Source organism: Amia ocellicauda, chromosome 6 (genome assembly GCF_036373705.1).
Source record: "Amia ocellicauda isolate fAmiCal2 chromosome 6, fAmiCal2.hap1, whole genome shotgun sequence".
Taxonomy (NCBI): domain Eukaryota; kingdom Metazoa; phylum Chordata; class Actinopteri; order Amiiformes; family Amiidae; genus Amia; species Amia ocellicauda.
Window position 1 is genome coordinate 26,604,886 of NC_089855.1, and position 20,905 is coordinate 26,625,790.

General features: G+C 35.1%; 1 long non-coding RNA gene across 1 annotated transcript; it reads right to left on the bottom strand.

Moving 5' to 3' along the window:
* Positions 1 to 13,671: 13,671 nt before the first annotated feature.
* Positions 13,672 to 19,993, bottom strand: LOC136751791 (uncharacterized). The gene is made up of 3 exons (XR_010817072.1): positions 19,809 to 19,993; positions 15,871 to 15,963; positions 13,672 to 13,978 (listed from the first exon to the last, which is right to left on the bottom strand). It is a non-coding gene; the product is annotated as an uncharacterized LOC136751791 (long non-coding RNA).
* Positions 19,994 to 20,905: the final 912 nt, after the last annotated feature.

Genomic DNA, 20,905 nt, shown 5'->3' on the forward strand with positions numbered 1-20,905 from the left:
TCATGAGTCTTGAACCCAATACAATGTGGAACTGGGAGAAAATAAGCCCAAAACATTTCTGTATATTAAGAAAAGAGTCACAGTCAAGTCAGAGCCTAAGAAAACAATGAGGGATAATATTACACTGATGTTAGGAAAAACAGTACTATCAATAAAGAGGTCCTGGGAAAACATAGTGTTTCCAGTAAATAAGTTGATCCTTAAATGTAATCCTTTTAATTACTTAATAATGAGGATATTTTTCAGGAAATTAAGAAATCCCATATATGTTTTTGACACTAAAGGAAACACTTCCTTGCTCCAAGGCAGAAGAACAGATGCCAAAACAATTTGATGAATACAAAATCAAGTCCCTGTATACCTTCTGCCAATTCTGACAATGCTACTGATCACATGAAATTCAGATAATTGTACAACTGTATATATAGTATAATATATATAGTATAAACACATTGTCCTTGATTGGTTCGTAAGGTTTGTAGAATTGACCCTATTACTGAAATCTGTCTCACTATTAAAATCACCAAGACCTAAATGCTATCTAATCACTAAGATTATGAGTCAAACAACTGGGGTGTGCCTGACGTATTCAGTGAGAAGTAATTGTTTGATTGGGGGCAGATGGAACTCGTTAAAGGGGATTTAAAGACAAGATTAAAGCTTAGGGGTGTTGCAGTGACAGAAAGACATGATGGGTCTGTAAAGGGACCTAAACTTAAGATCTGCTTAATTTGCTATGCCCTGTTTGAGTGAGAAGTTCACAATGTCTCTATTATATCCATAGCACGTGCTAACTCTCCATAGCTTTTGCAATTTGTATGCCACTCAGTGACTTTATTTTATTTTAATGTTTTGACATATGTAAAAGTTTTGAATGCCTCTCTTTGGAAATGTCTTCTCTATTATTTTGTGTATTCGTAAATATATTAACCATTGTTATAGTTTTGCTTGACTTCAGGATGTTCCATACTGTTCATGACTCTGAATAAGCTTAGTTTCTGCAAAAAATTTCTTAAAATAGAAGTGGGACTTATTATTCATGTTATGAATAATTAGAGGCTGATTATTGCAATATTTGTCATTTTTGCAGATATGATATGCAAGTAAGTAATTAAAATTTCCCACCCCTAGTATTTAATGCAGTTGTTGCGAACATTAAACATGTTGTGAGATTGCCTAATTATTTTTCTATTAGAATTCATTTCAATATATATTTATTGTTTATATATATATATATATATATATATATATATATATATATTTTATTGTTTATATATATATATGTTTTTTTTATTGTTTATATATATATATATATATATATATATAGAGAGAGAGAGAGAGAGAGAGAGAGAGAGAGATTTGTTATTGATTGACTGTTGTATTGCATCGGCTTTTAGTGGTCTGTTTAACAGATTTTAAAGTGTATGCTAAGATTGCCTGTTTGTGTTGTAAAAACTTATATTATTGTTATTGTTGTAAAAACTTATATTAATATTAGCTTTTTGTCTTTTTTTAACAGTTCAATGTTATTGAACATGATATCAAATATAGATTGTTTGATATGAATATGACTCATTATGTTTGCTGTTTTCGAATTTAATATATTATTGAATAATAAATTGTGAAGCTCCTTAATCTGCCTATTCCAGTCTGTAAAAGTTGGAAGACAAAACATGCTGGAGCAATTTTTTCCATACTGCTTACTTCCTGAAAATGATCCCAACCTGTTTTAAATTCACTGCTTCTAAAAAACACGGGGGAAAAAGCATACCTATGAACTGACCCGTAGAGAAACTTGAGCAACTTTCTGAATTAGCCTCTTTGTTGTGACAGATCTCATTTAAATAAGGTCTTTGTTATATAGAACATTCCATCCCACAGGGAAACCCGATAGTTTGAATTCCCCTCTCTACTTATTTATGTCTTTCATTAGCCAATTTATGGGATTGCTGACCTAATAAAGTTAGTAAACTCTAATGGGAATGAAAATTGAAAACAGGATTCAGATTTAATTTTATTACACGTCCCATATTTTCAAGGGATAGCGTTTGTCCCCCAAGTACTTATGATCTTAGATGTAAGTCACAGAGCAATTACAATTAGTCTGGAAATGAATAACCGCTCTGGAACTCCTGCAATTTGCTCCTCTGACTACAGTATTTACACCCCTGTTTTCACGTTTTATTTATTTTTAACTGTAACTGTAAAATAGAATTGATTAAATGTTGGAAGGAGTTTTGTTGTTCAATAAAGTAGGACTGCTTAAAAATTAATACATTCAATATTCAATACACAAATAAATAAGGTGATGGCATCGAACTGTAAAGAGTGAGTGGGTGCATTATTAATTTTGTAGGTCAATGAATAAAGGATCAAAGACAGATGGTGTACATTGTGTGACATTTTTTTAAGGAATTATAAGTAAGTCAGTTCAGATATTTTTCAGTCATTTAATATGTTGTTTAATTTAACCAGTTTGTACTGTCTATAGATGAAATGTAAAATTAGAAAATTGTTTTCATGGCACCAGCTGAGCGGCTGTCAGATGTTTCTGACAGTTCCGTGCTAACAGGTGTCATGTGTCAGTGTGAATGAGTGTATTATTACATCCTGTTCTCCCTTGATAGCTCCAAGCATTCCTGATAAGTATTTAAATTCAGTTTCAAGTATACACTCAGGAATAGGGCAATATGCATTTGGAAATATTTTTAACTTTTGCTAAAACATTTGCCACTTTCTCCTTATATGAATCACCTCAGTTGTTAATCGGAATACTAAAAATACATTAACAAATTATTAGGTTACATTTACACAAATTAACTCTCCCCATACACACCACTGATAAGGTACCATTGTTCCTCCTACTTCACTCTCTGAGTCTAAGATCTCTAAGTAATAGTAGTTATTAACGGTTTTCTTTATCTTATTACTAGTTATTTTAGTACAAGATAATCTATTACTATTTTATTATTTGTTTCTTGGCAGACGCCCTTATCCAGGGTGCCTTACAAAACATAAGAGCATGTTGTAACCAATAAATGCATATGTAGCTGACTTCACATCATAATAGTATTTAGAATGAGATCCAATGTGAAACCATCTACAAAGAAAATGGACAAGGTTTAAAGTACTGCAGGGCTTTGCAACCCTGGTTCACTGCACTGCTTGTTGTTGTTGCAGCCTGCCTCTCAGTTACTTTAATGAAACCTTGACTGGCCTAATCATTTCCTTAATTTGGTGTTTTAAATGGTTTAGCTAACACAAAGTTTGACAATTCAAGTCCCTTACATCAATGTATATTTCCCTATTTAAATGTTTTAGGGAATGTGAGTGGTTATCACATGTAGCAGCACAGTCCTCACAACTGAGGTCACTAGTAGAGGCCTGTGATTAGGGCCCTGCATTTTATGTGCCCTGCTTTCTTAGGCTGCACTTCATTCCTCCCACCACAAGATGTTCTTGTAGTCTACTTAATTAAACCGTAGATGAATAATTTCCCGATTCCTGTAATTATCTCAATCTATGGCTGCATCTATGGGCATTTATTTGAAGGGACTTACATTCCTTTATTACTATATGTCTTATTCAATATTTGTAGGATGTGCAAACAATTTAAATGTTTCAGTTTACTAGTAGGGACACATCATTTTTCAACAAAAGAGAAAAACAACACAAATAATTATTCCCAGAAAAATTTATATAAAATACTGAAATCATAACATCAGGGCTGTAAGATATATACTACAAAGATAACATCATCATCATAAAACATGGTTGTTCTCAAGCAGCGCATTAAAGCAGCGCATTTCTCAGGTTATTCTATAAGTGAATTTATCATGTCCAGCTCATTCTATGTACCAGAAATCAGAGATCAAAAAATATGCCATGACATCATGCATCAGTAAAATAAATCTTTTATGCACGTTTGATTGCCCCATCACCCTATTTTTCTGAAAGAACCATCGTTTTGCACTCTGCTGTAGCCTACACAGCAGTCCCTTGATTACATTAGATGTTAAATTTGAGCATTGTCAGTTGGTTATCCGTGCCTTCTTTCATAGATTTTCATGTATAAACGTGACCATAAGAAGAAACACATCTTTCAGCATCTACAGAATTGGTAACTAACAAATATAATTTAGCTTTTTATGTTAAATTCAAATGACCTGTTTATCTAGAAACAACAATTTTGAATTATAAATTCACGTTTTACTTATCAAGGGTACATTGCTGATTCTTGTAATTTAGATTATGTTAAATAAAGCCATACTTTTAAAACTAATAAAGATAAAAATGTTGAATTTTGTGGTTGCAATGTAACACCCTTCTTATGTTTTTTCTTTTTTACTGTCACTAAGATTAACAACTTGTCATTTGGAATTATAATCCCCTCTTTAAATCATGAAATAATGTCAGGAATGGACTGCAGTCATGTAGACCATGACAGCTGAACTCAGCAAAACGTAATTTGTTTCTAGTGTTTAGAGTACTCTAGATTTACTCCCCCCACACACACACACTACTCTGGGCCTAAGTGAAGGCACATGCTCACTTTAACAGGAAGCATTTGAATTAGTCGAATACATTAGCAGTCTTTGCTGATTTCTGTGGAAATACTCCTACACAGTAAATCCATTATTTAGAAAGTTTCTCATTATTAAAATCTTAATTTGAGCATGTGCATTTAATGGATCAGAGAGAGCTGAAAAACCATTTGGAAGTTCTAGTCTTTTTGGTGCCTTTGGCAGGAAAGAAAGATGCAAGGGAATGCAGCTCTATCACATTTTCCAGGACTGAAAAACAATATAGTTTTCCATTTTAAATTCTGTGTTGAGTAAGCTTTGATATACCACTGCAAGTCTGCGGAAACCCAAAGGTCTGAGTATGTCTCTGATGTTCGACTCAGGCTGCCTGGTTGCTGTTAGTTTTTTTTTAGTTTTTTTTGCTTGTGAAAAGAAAAAAAAATCCTTCACATATTTGCAGATCGGTTTTCTACAAAATACCTTTCTCTCACCTGCTGTGACTTAGAAGTAAGGGAATGCATTTAATAATTTAATGTACATTATTTTAATTGAGCCTGGAAAAGCAAGCATATATTTGGAAATTAATTGCTGTTTAGCACATCCTCATCCTCCTGTTTTACCAGTGGTATATGCTAAAAACAATTACAACTGGTCAAAATAAATAAATAAAAGTATGCCTTCAAAAACAGAAATCTTCTGCTCTGTACCTTTCCTAAACTGCATTATCTCTGTCTTTGAAGCACCTGTAAGCGTCTTTCCTATTTCTGCTGAGCTGTTTTGCTTTCCTGTCATGTTTCAGATTACTTAATGCAGTTTAGATGCACAATAACTGATTCAGGCATAGTGAAAAGTGTCAAGTTTAAATCAGATGAAATATTAAAATCATGTAAATTCATTTGGAATATTGCTAACTTCGACAAAAGGGCATTATTGTCTGGAAAGAGGTTTTATATATATATATATATATATATACACTCACCTAAAGGATTATTAGGAACACCTGTTCAATTTCTCATTAATGCAATTTTCTAATCAACCAATCACATGGCAGTTGCTTCAATGCATTTAGGGGTGTGGTCCTGGTCAAGACAATCTCCTGAACTCCAAACTGAATGTCTGAATGGGAAAGAAAGGTGATTTAAGCAATTTTGAGCGTGGCATGGTTGTTGGTGCCAGACGGGCCGGTCTGAGTATTTCACAATCTGCTCAGTTACTGGGATTTTCACGCACAACCATTTCTAGGGTTTACAAAGAATGGTGTGAAAAGGGAAAAACATCCAGTATGCGGCAGTCCTGTGGGGGCGAAAATGCCTTGTTGATGCTAGAGGTCAGAGGAGAATGGGCCGACTGATTCAAGCTGATAGAAGAGCAACTTTGACTGAAATAACCACTCGTTACAACCGAGGTATGCAGCAAAGCATTTGTGAAGCCACAACACGTACAACCTTGAGGCGGATGGGCTACAACAGCAGAAGACCCCACCGGGTACCACTCATCTCCACTACAAATAGGAAAAAGAGGCTACAATTTGCACAAGCTCACCAAAATTGGACAGCTGAAGACTGGAAAAATGTTGCCTGGTCTGATGAGTCTCGATTTCTGTTGAGACATTCAGATGGTAGAGTCAGAATTTGGCGTAAACAGAATGAGAACATGGATCCATCATGCCTTTTTACCACTGTGCAGGCTGGTGGTGGTGGTGTAATGGTGTGGCGGATGTTTTCTTGGCACACTTTAGGCCCCTTAGTGCCAATTGGGCATCGTTTAAATGCCACGGCCTACCTGAGCATTGTTTCTGACCATGTCCATCCCTTTATGACTACCATGTACCCATCCTCTGATGGCTACTTCCAGCAGGATAATGCACCATGTCACAAAGGTCGAATCATTTCAAATTGGTTTCTTGAACATGACAATGAGTTCACTGTACTAAACTGGCCCCCACAGTCACCAGATCTCAACCCAATAGAGCATCTTTGGGATGTGGTGGAACGGGAGCTTCGTGCCCTGGATGTGCATCCCACAAATCTCCATCAACTGCAAGATGCTATCCTATCAATATGGGCCAACATTTCTAAAGAATGCTTTCAGCACCTTGTTGAATCAATGCCACGTAGAATTAAGGCAGTTCTGAAGGCGAAAGGGGGTCAAACACAGTATTAGTATGGTGTTCCTAATAATCCTTTAGGTGAGTGTATATATATATATATATATATATATATATATATATATATACATAAATAGAGCAATTATAGTAATTCTATAATGAATGTTATGCCTACATGTTACAGGCCAAAGGAGCTGAATTTCTTTAGTCTTGAAAAGGGAGATTAAAAGGAGATTAGATTACAGTATTCAAATTCTTGTATGAGAACTAAAAATGTTATGTTTTTTAAGACTACAAATCTATCCGGTTTCCCCCGACTTCTTGCTTTTTACAGTTCACAGTTTTTTCCCCTTTACTATCAAATCTAACAAATAAAGCTTCTAGGGAAGTGAATTTTCTTTTACACGTTTGCCTGACAACCAATCAGTTATAAACAAACCAGCAATTCTATGTTTAAATTATGATAAATTAAAGGCCATTTTGGACCAATAAGAGGCATTTATGAGCAGGTTCATTTGAAGCAAAAGTGCCCCACTCACATCCCCCATCTGATCCACACAAAATGATTGTGTTTGGGTTTCACTGTTTGCCCTGAAACTAAGAGTGCTCTGAATAAACATGCTGTGATAGTAGTGTGCTGCTATTCAATAGCAATCTAGTTGAAGCTGAGCCCAGTGATCTCCAAAGGAAAATTATAGTCCCTCCTTCATTCTTTTGGCTGTTGTGACCTAGCCCTTAGCAACCGAATTATGGGCTTTTCTGGCCTGAATTACAAGGGACAAAGTGCACCAGCTTCTGCTCAAATTAGGCACCAGCAACTTTCCATCACAAGTGTTTTGACCCTCCTCTATACATTTGCAACAGAATTGGTCTCTAGCAATCATTTATAATTCACTTTTTTTCTGATTCTAATTCGTGGTTCTAGGGGTTCATTTTAAATCCAAAACTCAGTGAGAAAAACCCAGTGAACTGGTATTCTGGCACAGGTAATGACACAGCTGCATAGGTTTTAATATACAGTAGTCTTTTATTATACAGCGATCGTGAATAATCATAAACTATATAATATTTCTTAAAATAAATATTTTGGCTTTACAAAGTGAAGAACATGCATAATGAAGGATGTTAAACGAAGCATGTAAAACATTATTCTGCCAAGAGGAAGTCTTATGTCAACTTGCATTACGTCAATAAGAGGGACAAGGGAATGCATACACTGGAATACATGTTGTGAAATGATCCTATTGTAATAATATTTACACAGTCAGTGAACTTACAAAATTCACAATTTTCTTAAATCTGCACGTACCGGTGCCTTGTTACTTCAGCTGCAGTTAAACCTACAGTGGATTCTATCATCATGAAGTAATCTTGACTGTGGCATTTACTGAATCTAAATAACAATTTACGTGAGATTATTGAGATTAGATTATTATTTATATCTATATGTGGTGTATGCGGTCAGATCCAGGATTTGAACCAGTGTCCCAGGCACATCTCTGTCCCTAAACCACATAAGCAACAAACTCATTACCCACAAACTGTTGACCTGTTTTTTCTTTGCTCGACCACAGCAAAAATCTATTACTTTAGAACAGTAAATATACCTGTAACTGTGCATATTAAGATGGTTTACTAATAACTTTAACTGGTTACACTTCTGTTCGTCGGTTGAAACTGTAATGGATTTTTTTTTTTTAAATAACTTTCCCAATGCCCTCTCGACATGTACTTTTTTCATTTTTCAAATAATGTTTTGTTCTCTGCATATAACAATTCTCATTTTGCTCATTTTTATTTTCAAGAGATAAAGTAGCTGTCAATTAAATTTCCCTTACACAACCGTGTGAATGTCATTTTTCAGGTTATCTCATTAAAGACTCATTCAGATAGACGTATGAAATAATATAAGTTCAAAGGAATTGCAAAGCCTTCATTATTTTACCATTTTTAACAAATCCATTGTATGTGGAGAGTATTCAGAGTATTCAATTGTTTATATAGTTAATGGTTGGAATTTATTCTGAACCTCACTGGTAAAGATGAGGTGGCTGCATTAGTGTGATAATCTTTTAAGAAAATAATTCAGTGCCCTTTGTTTCATTGCTAACAGTATGATGTTTTTCAAAGCGTTTTACCCCTGAACAAAATGTACTCCATTTGATTAAAACTCATTATAAAAGCTTAAATGTATCAAGAGGCAAAGTAAAGCACAAAAAGTAAATCCAGTTATATATATATATTATTTTTTGTCTTGAATGTCTTTTCAAACATAGACTTGAAAATTTAAGTATATAAACTCTTAGAACTAATTGTGTAAAATTTTAAACATTTTGTGTTTGTTCAAGGACAATATGTCTTTGTATTAAAATTCACCAAAGCACAAAACAATAATGTGTATAATGATAAATTGTGCTTTAGTGTGCTCTGTACATTTTGCAGGTTTAAGTAGTTTTAAAGTTACAAAGACCAGTAGGCAGAATAAAATGTGATGATTCATAGCTGGTTTCCAACAAGTCTAAATTTTCTCTGTGGACATAAAAAAAAATGGTAAAATGGCAAGACTGTACCCTACAAACCTAGATAAGCCTAATCTGTTTCATATTTTTTCATACTCTGGGCTAAAGAGATATAGTTTATTCTGCCGCAGGGCATTGTGTGTAAGGAAGATAACATCGAGTCCTTAGAGATCCTAAAGGGTAACTGTTTCCTATCTAGACAAAAAGGTCCTTTGCTTTGCTTAATCCTCATTTGCATTTTACAAATCGTCAATTCCCATCAAATATCGCTACTCGGGGAGCACACAGGCAGACTGCTGATTCTCTGTAGGTGAGTTAAAGTTTCATTTGCATTGCCAATCAGCAGGACCCACTCTGATTCAAAGTGAAGCAACACACTTGTCAGAGCAGAGTGGGGTCTAGATTCAGCTTGTGCCTGTTGTTAATCTCGGTTCGGCTTGCCAAAGATACAGCCATCGCAGTTCTTGGATGTCAGTCCAGAAAACATGCATCAGGAGTTGTCTGTTCATTTGATGTAAACAGCTGTGTTTCCATACACAGCTATTTAAGGGACTAGGATATTAAAGAACAATGTGTGTTTTTTTTAAACATTAATATGTGTTGTGTGAATGTTTTTGGTGAATATCTGTGTTTAACATCTGTGGTAAAGTTTGCATTCTTATCAATTCAAATGTGTCCTAAAGATGCAGGGAGGGTAGATTTGTGGTCCACTAAACATAATAGATAAGGTATCGAAAGCAATTTCCAAAGGCAGAGGTCACAGATCACAGTGCCAAGCGATAAGGAACGATTGTCAAATCATCCACGGCTACAAGCAGATGCTGAAATATAAATTTAACTGTTAACTAAACATTAAGGTAGGCTTCATTTGTCAAAAAATCACTTATCAGACGACAAAATCTTCCCTAATTTCTCAAAACAATTATATATATATATATATATATATATATATAGTCTTTTGATAGATTTTGACTATTAAATGTCTACCACTTTCAGAAAATGGGGAACAAATTGCTACATTTCTAGTATAGCTGTGCAGTATACCACACAAGTAGCAAATATTTAATAGTTATTATAATTATCTGTGTTGCTGAGTAGTTTACAGTATCTTGTTTTTCTTAAGCATTACTAAAATAATAATTTGACGATGCACGTGAAAGCTTTTTTATGCATATGCAACTTTTTCCTATCTTAAAGGCTGTGAAAAACCATAAATAATGTTACTGACAGAGAAGCAGATGTATGATAAATAATTCCAGTTTAGCATTGGGTGAGCTTATAATATTCATGTTGTAAAAGAATACATCATCATAGCTTCACCATTGATGTTGTCATTTTAGGATGAATAAATTAAACTTTAATGCTTGAATCCTGGGAATTAGGCCTAGTGCTTTTTTTTTTTTTTATACATCTTTCAAAGTGTTGGGATGTCGACCTACTTTATCAAAAAATGGACCATTACATCAACTCTCAAAAACTGTAAAAAGCCCTCTGTTCAATATTGCAAGTCAAACAGAAAGTAGTCATCTATCATATCTGCTACATGCCAGTGGTGCTTCGAAATGGTCAAACTGCAAACTTTGTTTTTTACATAGTATTTATTCCAGAATATATAAGGAAATAAATATACACACCAACAGTAAAGTAGCCTATATTGTGTAAAGAAAGAGGCCAGTAAATAAAAAGATGTGGGATTAGGAAACTTCCTATTACATGAAATAAGAATTGGATAAATATAAATATATTATTTACATAATACATATATATATATATATATATATATATATATATATATATATATATATTTTGTATGTAGGAAAATCTAACTTAAACTTGTGTACAGTATATTTATCAATTAATAATTGGGGTAACTGCTTACCAAGTATTAAATACCATATTGTACTGCTTATCGAGTATTTTAGTCTTTGGGATGGATTAAATCAAAACTTTGACCCACCCGCTAACAGAAAACTACAAACCTGTACATCATAGGAGTTACATTTATGATTAGAAGAAAGTGGCATCTAACTAAAAATGAAACCGCAATGGAGTTCAGTTCTGTAGTTTCTATTAGTGGGTGAGTCAAAGTTTTGATCCCAGCCCTGGTTGGATTCAGAAAGATTTCCAGATCTAATAATTTTGACCAGCAGTATATATTTATAGGTATGTGTTTGGGTAAAATGAACATTTTTGTATTATTCTATAAACTACTGACAACATTTCTCCCAAATTCCAAATAAAAATATGAAAGGAATGGAATGGCTTCCATACATGTAGAGATGCTGATTTAAGAAAAAATTGCAGTGGTCTCTTAATTTTTTCCAGAGCTGTATATTATTAATCCATTTAAATGTGAATCTATATATTGCTGGTTTGGTCCTTTAAAACCAAAGTGTATTTAATAGATGGATGAATGGTATACAATAATTCTGAGCCCCACAAAACAAAACAAAACAAAATAGACAATTCACCTCTCTGACATCTAAATGCCACAATGTTCAAGAAGATTGTACTTGACCTTTGTCAACTTCTCTTTCACTCAGAGTAGACTTATCATACGCTACATGGCCAAAAGTATGTGGACTCCTGTTCGTCGAACATCTCATTCCAAAATCATGGGCATTAATATGGAGTTGGTCCGCCCATTGCTGCTATAACAGCCTCCACTCTTCTGGGAATTAAGGCTTTCCACTAGATGTTGGAACATTGCTGTGAGGATTTGTTTCCATTCAGCCACAAGAGCATTAGTGAGGTCGGGAACTGATGTTGGGAGATTAGGCCTGGCTCACAGTCGGAGTTCAAATTCATCCCAAAGTTGTTCAATGGGGTTGAGGTCAGATCTCAGTGCAGGCCAATCAAGTTCTTCCACACTGATCTCGACAAACCATTTCTGTATGGACCTCACTTTGTGCACGTGGACATTGTCATGCTGAAACAGGAAAGGGCCTTTTCCAAACTGTTGACAAAAAGTTGGAAGCACAGAATCATCTACATTGTCATTGTATGCTGTAGCATTAAGATTTCCCTTCAGTGGAACTAAGGGGCCTGAACCATGAAAAACAGCCCCAGACCTTTATTCCTCTCCACTAACATTCTCCTGGCATCCACCAAACCCAGATTCGTCCGTTGGACTGCCAGATGGTGAACTGTGATTCATCACTCCAGAGAACGCGTTTCCACATCTCCAGAGTCCAATGGCAGCGAGCTTTACACCACTCCAGCTGACGCTTGGCATTGCGCATGGTGATCTTAGGCTTGTGTGCCTTCCACTTCACGGCTGAGCTGTTGCTCCTAGACATTTCGACTTCACAATAACAGCACTTACAGTTGACCGGGGCAGCTCTAGCAGAGCAGAAATGATTTGATGGAAAGGGGGCATCCAATGACTGTGTCGCGTTGAAAGTCACTGAGCTCTTCAGTACGGCCCATACTACTGCCAATGTTTGTCTATGGAGATTCCATGGCTGTGTGCTTGATTTATACACCTGTCAGCAATGGGTGTGCTTGAAATAGTCTAATCCACTAATTAGAAGGGGTGTCCACATACCTTTGGCCATGTTGTGTATGTAGCTTGCAACAACAGGATTTTATGAAAGGAAGCAGGTTGAATGAAAGACAGAGATAACATTAAGATTATTTTCTTAAATCAAATGTAGCACAAGCAGGAGGTCAGGATCTTTAACAGTAACTGTAGGAAAGGGCTCCAGATAAGAAGGACATCGATGTGTCCCCGAAAAAGTGTTAGAGAGAAGCTGACATAGGTGCATACTTCAGGTATCCTAGTAAAACGTTTTTATACCTTTTACAATCACAAAGCAAACAGTCTCCAGGACCTACTGTCAACAAATAATTTTCCATCAGTTACTTCATTGCATACGTTCAACAAATTAACAGTCATCAAGCCATAATGTAGTCTGATCTATCTACACATGTATATATTCTTTGTCTTGTTTTCAAACCTTAAAAAATAAAGTTTGTAATTTTTGCATTTCAAATAAAATCATAAACCGCAGAACTTGAACTGAACGCAACTCCCTCTATATGGTTGGTAATGAGATTTGTTTGAGTTTTATACTGTTGTTTTCAAAGTTATAGATAGGTAATGCATTTTGACAAACACAATCAAAAGAATGCTTAGTAAGAACAATGTGCATACTGAAAGACTCAGCTCACATGGGAAACTGCTTTGTATCCAGAGACATTAAAAGCACCTAAATTCAAATTTCCATCAGCCATGCACTCAGATATTCACTCTGAGCAGTCAGAGAGCTTCAAAGGATGTCAGTTTGAAATGCAGTTTCTTTTCTTTGCATAGGGACAACTTCAGAGGTTAACTGACAGAGGCAGCTAGCCAGTGCAGGCCATTTTGTATTCATCTTTATTCTCCTTTAACAGTTAACCTATGTAAATTGTATGGTATACTGTATCGAACACACAATGTTTTACATTAAATCATATTGGTGATTTCAAATAATTTACACTGGCTGAAAAAGTACTCACTCTTAAGCAATTCTTGTCCTTTATTTTATTTAATTGATTGCAACAAATCACCCACAAATTGACATAGTTATTTCCCTAAAATTAGTATGGTGTCTGCAAAGATATTAGGGATAAAAATGCATCCTTGTCTTGAATCATGATGCATGATAAACTCTGGAACACGCAGAGGAATTAAATATTTCTGTGCATAATATATTTCCCAGCTGGTCCTAAACATTAAAATCAAAGAACTGTAACAGCCGCTCAGTTTTCAATGAATTACTTTTCATTCACAGTTGTCAGTGGGCCCTCCGTGTAGCACAGGCATCGGTCACAGGATGTCAGAGCTGCTAACAAAAAAGAAAAAGCACTTTATTGCAATTGGGAAAATTTTAATATGAAACTTTGAAGTGATAGTTAATATTTAATATTGAAAAATGCAATTCCATAAATCACCCTACTTACTTGAAAATCTTTCAAATATTTAATTAAATGTTTTTTTGTTTTTTTGTCTGATTTGTGGAGGTACAGCTTTGCACTCAGTAGAACTTTTATTTTTTCATGGAAATTGCTTTGTAAGGCACATGATCCCCTTTGCTTAATGGGATTTACATTACATAAAACTTGAACTAATTTAATACCATTTTCATAGATTATTAATATGTATATCTGAACTGTAGAAATGCTATTTTTTTAATTATTTTACAAAATACTGCTTTCTTCAGATGTAAACATAGGTTTAAGCAGATAATTTTAACTCATCAGACTATCAGTTCGCTCCCTCAAAACTTGAGACATCTGTGGCATTGTGTTGTGTGACAAAACTGCACATTTTCGAGTGGCCTTTTATTGTCCCCAGCACAAGGTGCACTTGTTTAATGATCGGGCTGTTAAATCAGCTTCTTGATATGCCACATAGCTTCTTGATATGGTGGATGGATTATTTTTGCAAAGGAGAAATGCTCACTAACAGGGATGTAAACATATTTATGTTGTATGGAAAATGTCTGTGATCTTTCATTTCAACTCAAATGGGAACAATACTTTACATGTTTCGTTTATATTTTTGTTCAATATATATTAATAACATATCAAGCATTTGCTGACCTATTTTGTATATACACCTCATATGCACCTCATCTCTGGTAAGTGTTAGTACAGCACTATCTGTCACACATCTGAACTGCTGATTTAGCAAAGGAATTGCAGGTGTACTTTTAAAAGTGACAAGTATCAAACGTCCTTTTGTTGGAAGTCTTTTTTTAAATCTTTACCATGGTCAGCCATATAAATATATAAACTATAAAAAAACTATAAAAAATATAAACAGGGGTGACAGTCATTAATAAAAACCAATGTGTTTTTGCTGTCATGGGAAAGAGGCAAGAAAAACAGAGAAGTGGGAATTTAGCAAGGAATAAGAGCTAATTGTGGGCTTTAAAACAATTAAAGGCAAGATTATTAACTGAAAGGATGTGAGTAAGAGTGAAGCAGCAACACAGATGAGAAAACACAAACCCACACATCACTAGTAGTATATAAAACAGTAGATGAAACTTACCTTGGCCACTGAGAATATTATTATATTATACTCCGGTAAAAGAACTTACGTAAAAGCATATGGCTGTTCATTAGCTATAATTAATTATAGTCATTAATCCATCTCAATAAGAAGCCTGAATTTATATTTGCTCATGAAAAATTATGTTTTTGGCAATCAGAAATGTTCTAATTAATCCTCATTGATGAGACATGCTTCTGTTTTGTCTTGCTATAGTTTGCAGTACTGATGGCAGCTTTACGTCGTATATAAGTGCTCACGGTGTTGAAAACCGCAACAACTCAAATCCCAAGGTCACCATTAGGTGTGACAATATCAAAAATAATACATTATTGTAGATTGTTTACAGACTCAGTCAGTGAAGAACTGCATTTCTTTCCCTGTGTGTCTGTGTAAACAAGGTCACTGTCTCACTGTCTCACTGTGCTGTGGTACTGTGCTATAGTTCAACCCTGATACCTAGAAGACCAGAGTCTGATAAGAACCAGTTTTCACCAGCAATTTGGGCTTGATACATCGGACAAACCCCCCTTATATTAAACATTACGCATGCCTTAATTCTCCCCAGTTTGACTATATATGGGTTTTCCTGAGCAGTTGTCAGGCAGAAACCAAGCTTCCACTCATCACAGGACAGATATGTGGGCCCCTCTTTCTGGATTTCTGTGGCTCTTCACTTACCAACATTTTTGTTGACTCTGGAGATGTGGAATCACGCTTCACCATCTGGCAGACCAACGGATGAATCTGGGTTTGGTGGATACCAGGAGAACGCTAGTGGAGATGAACAAAGGAATGACAGAGCGTTGGTCCAGGTTAACAAACTGTACTGTACAGCATGCTTAAGGGTATAATGCAGGGTTCCCACTGTCATAGAAAAACCTGGAAAGTCAGGGAAAAAAACATTGACCTGGAAAGTCGTGGAAAAGTCAGGGAAAATTGTCAAAAATGTTTTGAACCTGGAGAAGTCAGGGATTTTTTTTTTTCATTTTCATATTTCCAAAAACAAAAATCAAAACATGAATTCTAGGAAATGAAAGCATTAAATATGCGTGTCAATTAGTTTAATGTCTTGGAGATTAATTTTTTTCTACAAAATAATATTGCAGGAGTGCTTACCATATTTGTTTCTAAGTATAAAATCAATTTCATATCTCTGAGGTAATGAGGGTCGAAATCCACTTTTCTGTGTTCATTTGACATGGAATGACCCACTTACTGTACTTTTGAAGTAGTATTGTAGGGTGCAGAGATTTAGTATTGGCATCAGTTCAGTAACATGCACCTTACATAGAACAATTTACGTAGACCTTTAGTAATGGCAGCAGTTAATCTGTGTACAAATATGATGATTATGCACACTGACTGTTATTATGCACATTATTAATGTTATTTGTGAGCATCAGCTGAATCAAACAGGAACATATCTTGCGATATAGAAAATGTTTAGTTTGAACATTACTTTTTTTCCTGGAAAATAATAGAAATTATCCTGGAAAGTCATGGAAAATGGAACCCTGAATTGAGTGGGAACCCTGGTATAATGTGAACCAAAATGTTACAAATGTACATGCATTTTTCCTGCTTTATGTCTGGGTGTTTCTTGCTTTGTGTCAGAGAGGCTGTCAAAGCCCTAAATGTGCTTTGTTCTGACATGACAATGATACATATCAGCCCGTGATCACATGCAGAACAGCAGACATGCCTGTATACTTAACAGGGTTTTTCTTTTTCTTTTCTTTTTTTGATCCAATCGATTTAAGCACTTGCTAACCATAACTGCAGTATTACTTACACATAATGATAACATAGTAACCACACTCTATAATAATATTTTAAGTAATTAATTAACAAAATAGAGACAGTACACTAGCTTTTGCCAAATGGTAGTAAACAGATACCTTAACTGCACAGAATCTGGAAAGAGTTTAGGAATTATGGGGCTTTACATTTCTGCTACTGTTACTGCCTCCCCACTAAACACAGGACACGATCTATCAAAACAGACATCCAGCTCCCTCACCTCCTATTTGTGTGTGAACACTGGAAACCTTGTTCTTTTTTCAAAACAGAGAAGAGTGGTCTGTGGAGACCTCGGGTTTCTTCATTCTCCCCATACATTGGCATCTTCTTTGGAAGATTTACTAAAACTCCATCAGGGGACCACCACTCATTACCATAGTCTTTTTTGAAATAATATGTCAGTGTAGACCCTAATATGAAAATGATCAGGATGAAAAAAAAAGCTAATTATACTTTGGCTTTTTAAAATAGGTCATCTCGACCTTTACTCTTCAGCTGTTCGTATTCAGATTCTTTCATCTTTATACGTTGTAATGCAATACTGGGCTGCAGTCCAAATGCGTGATTATTGCTTCGTGATAGAATCATCAGATTAAGAATGATTAATGGTTTGATGCATGACGAATGCAAATGGAATTCTACTTCTCAAAGTTACACCAGCAACTCGTAACAATAAAACAATAACTCAAAGCCACCCATGTGACAGGTATACATATTTATCTCCCTCATTTACTCATAGCTCATTTCATCCCTGGCACATTCCTGTCATTTCTGTCAATATACCGGATCTGCCCTTTTGTAACAATCAACACTCAGTATAGCACAATCATGTTCCAAGGCCTAATTCGAGATTAGACTACCACATCGCCCTCTGGCTAGCCTCTCTGCTTCAGCAATTCACCTTGTGTTTTCCCTGCCTCTCTCCTGCTATGCAACTCCACAGCTTCAGACACTTTGCTAAGTACCTGTCTCTCCCAACATCAAATGTAATATTTTTGCCCTCAGCTTCCACTCTCTGCTCCTTCCAATCTCCAGTGCATTGTCTCTGCCTGAAATCCCTCTCTGCCTCTTATGTTCTATAACCAATGAGGCATGTGTCAAAATTAACACATGTATGCTGGAATAAAATTAATACAATTAAATAACTATTGAGGCTAACAAATAAAGCTCAAAAGCTCAATTGGTGTTTGTTCAGAAGTTGCAGGAAGACGGTAATGATTGTCAAATTAAACATTCAGGTTGATAAGGCCAAGTATGTTTACAGATTTGTTTTGAAAACATTTTTCCATAGGCCAGTTTTATGTTACTTCAGTAAGGTTTCAGTAACTGTCAATCCTATTACTATCTCTCTCTCTCTCTCTCTCCCTCTCTCCATCTCTCAGAGACCGCCCCAGGATTTTCTGTAAGCACAAATGTTTCTGCATCAATATATATATATATATATATATATATATATATATATACACATTTATGTGTGTGTATGTATATATATTACATGATGAAAGATACAAACACACTGGTTCTAATATGTGGTGTGTATGTCAGAATAATGAAATGTCATATTTGCATGGAACTTCAAAAAGCATATATATTTTTCCATTTTCTTTTCTCTGTCAAGGATTTGTTGTGGCAGAAGTAAAGCAGTAGATATTTCAGCATGAATTAATATCAAAACGAATTGAATTTTCTCAAAGTAACTGATATAAAGTATGAAAAGCAGTACTTTATGAACTTATAATTTTACTTAACTGGATCAAAACATAAAGGATCATCTGTGTTTATTACAGTGAGTAATGCAATTATGGGGAGTATGACAGTTTGTTCAATTTCACACAAACAGGCAGTGAAGCAAACTAATTGATTTAATAGCCTGGCCTCAATTCATGTATAAATATTCAATGTTTTATGTACTCGTGAAATCCTAAAAATATTGTAATTGTTCTTTCTTAATTTATATTTATGTCAGATAGTTCATACACAGGCAATTAACTTTATCAAAGCATAATTTTCCATTATTTCGGGACAAACAGACAAACTCAGAAATAAACATGGTTATCATTTCATTGTCAGCACCAAAAATCCACCTATAACCAGAAAATAAAAAGTACATAGGGAGGAGGGGAAAGAGGGGAAAAACAAATGATGGTGGTAACCTTCAACCCAGCTCTCTGGACACACCTCCTTCATCCCCCTAATAAGCCTTTTTTTAAGTCTAGCCACTCCCCTTAGACCCAACCATTATCCCATAGGGCAACAAAGAAAACATTCAATACACCAAAATCCCCAACACATCTACTCCCAAAATATAGTCTGTACATGAAAATAACAAATCTATAATCCTACATCATCTCTACATAAAACAGATCCAAACTGCAAATAAGAAAACAAATAAACCACCCCAAACAAAGTAACACAGTAAGCCCTTCCTCATAGCAGGATAAGGGAACTCCAGGTGTATAAAACACCACCGTAAGATGGCCTCTGTAACCTCCTTTCCTTCACCAACAGGGCTGCTTCTCAACCACACCCCGGGTAAGTCTTTGTCGGTTTTTTATTGTTTACTAACCTAATTAACCTCTTTCAAAATACGCTTAGTAAGAAATCCAATTAAGGTTTGCATTCTATGCATATGGTCTATAATTGCAATATTATAATACCTTGAATGATGAAACCAAAACAAACATGTCTAATAAAGGGATGCAGCCTTACTCCATACTTACTTTCATATTTTCCTAACTACAATGTCTGCTCATTCTCCTTTGAACTTCAGAAGTCCAATCTGTGACTATTCCATAATAATCCTCACCACTGCTTACCGTTAGCTGTGATTTTATTTCGCTAATGCCATCCACCTCTTGCAGTATTCATGCCTCAAACATCTTACACTGAAGTAGTAAAGTGATTTATTACAAAGTATTATACCCATTCACTGATGCTGCTACTTGAATTGTGAAAATGATTCTCTCAACACCAGAGCAAAGAGAGAGGTTCTGTTATTCTGTGTCAGCTGAGGCCCACTGATTCACACACGCTCGTGTTGAAATTTAAATGGTGTTAATTAGAAAACCCATTAGTTTAGTCAATTGCATTGCGAAATTTCATTACTGAAAGGGAGAAACATTTTCAATCCATTTGGTGCTTTCATCCCCTACTCAGCAGACGCCATAGGTAAAACAGCCGAGCAATTGAGTTCCCCTTCTCTTTAACTTTTTTTTCCGGAGTACATTTGTAACTTGGATTACTATTGATCAAAGGAGTTTTAAGACCTCTTTCAACCAAATATGTAAAATTCTTCTGAACAGATCATAAAATTGAAATATGTTATTATCCTGAGTGGGAGCTGTATGCTAAGCATTAGCTTTAAATCATTTCCTGACTGTTGTTTAAAATTTTAATCAGAGAGGATGGAAAATGACTAATTAAAAGAAACAAACAAACATAAAAAATGGCATCATTAATCAACTGCCCTGGATGCCTGTATGATATATCACTTTAGACTGTCAATCAAGTCTGAGAAAATGTACTTGTGGCACCAAATGCAGGGATTTACACATTGTAATTTATTATTGCCATTGAGGCCCTATGCAAATGTGATGCATATATTTTATTATAATAATCAGATATTTTATATGAATTCATAAAATTGCCAGCTAAGTCAGATTCAAAGAAAATTCGTTTTATGATAAAGCAGTAGTAATGTGACATATTGGAATAATGCAAAAGTTTCAATGATTTATGAGTTAATTGATCTGTCTACAACGCCGGGCCATTGTGCCTTATCCTTAATACAAGAGCTGTATCTACAGATATTCCTAGACCTATATAATTATTTATTCAGTATTTTTTCTCATCACATGTACTGCAGTAGGACTACTACTTATGAAATACAATAAGCCAATCTAATGATGCAATG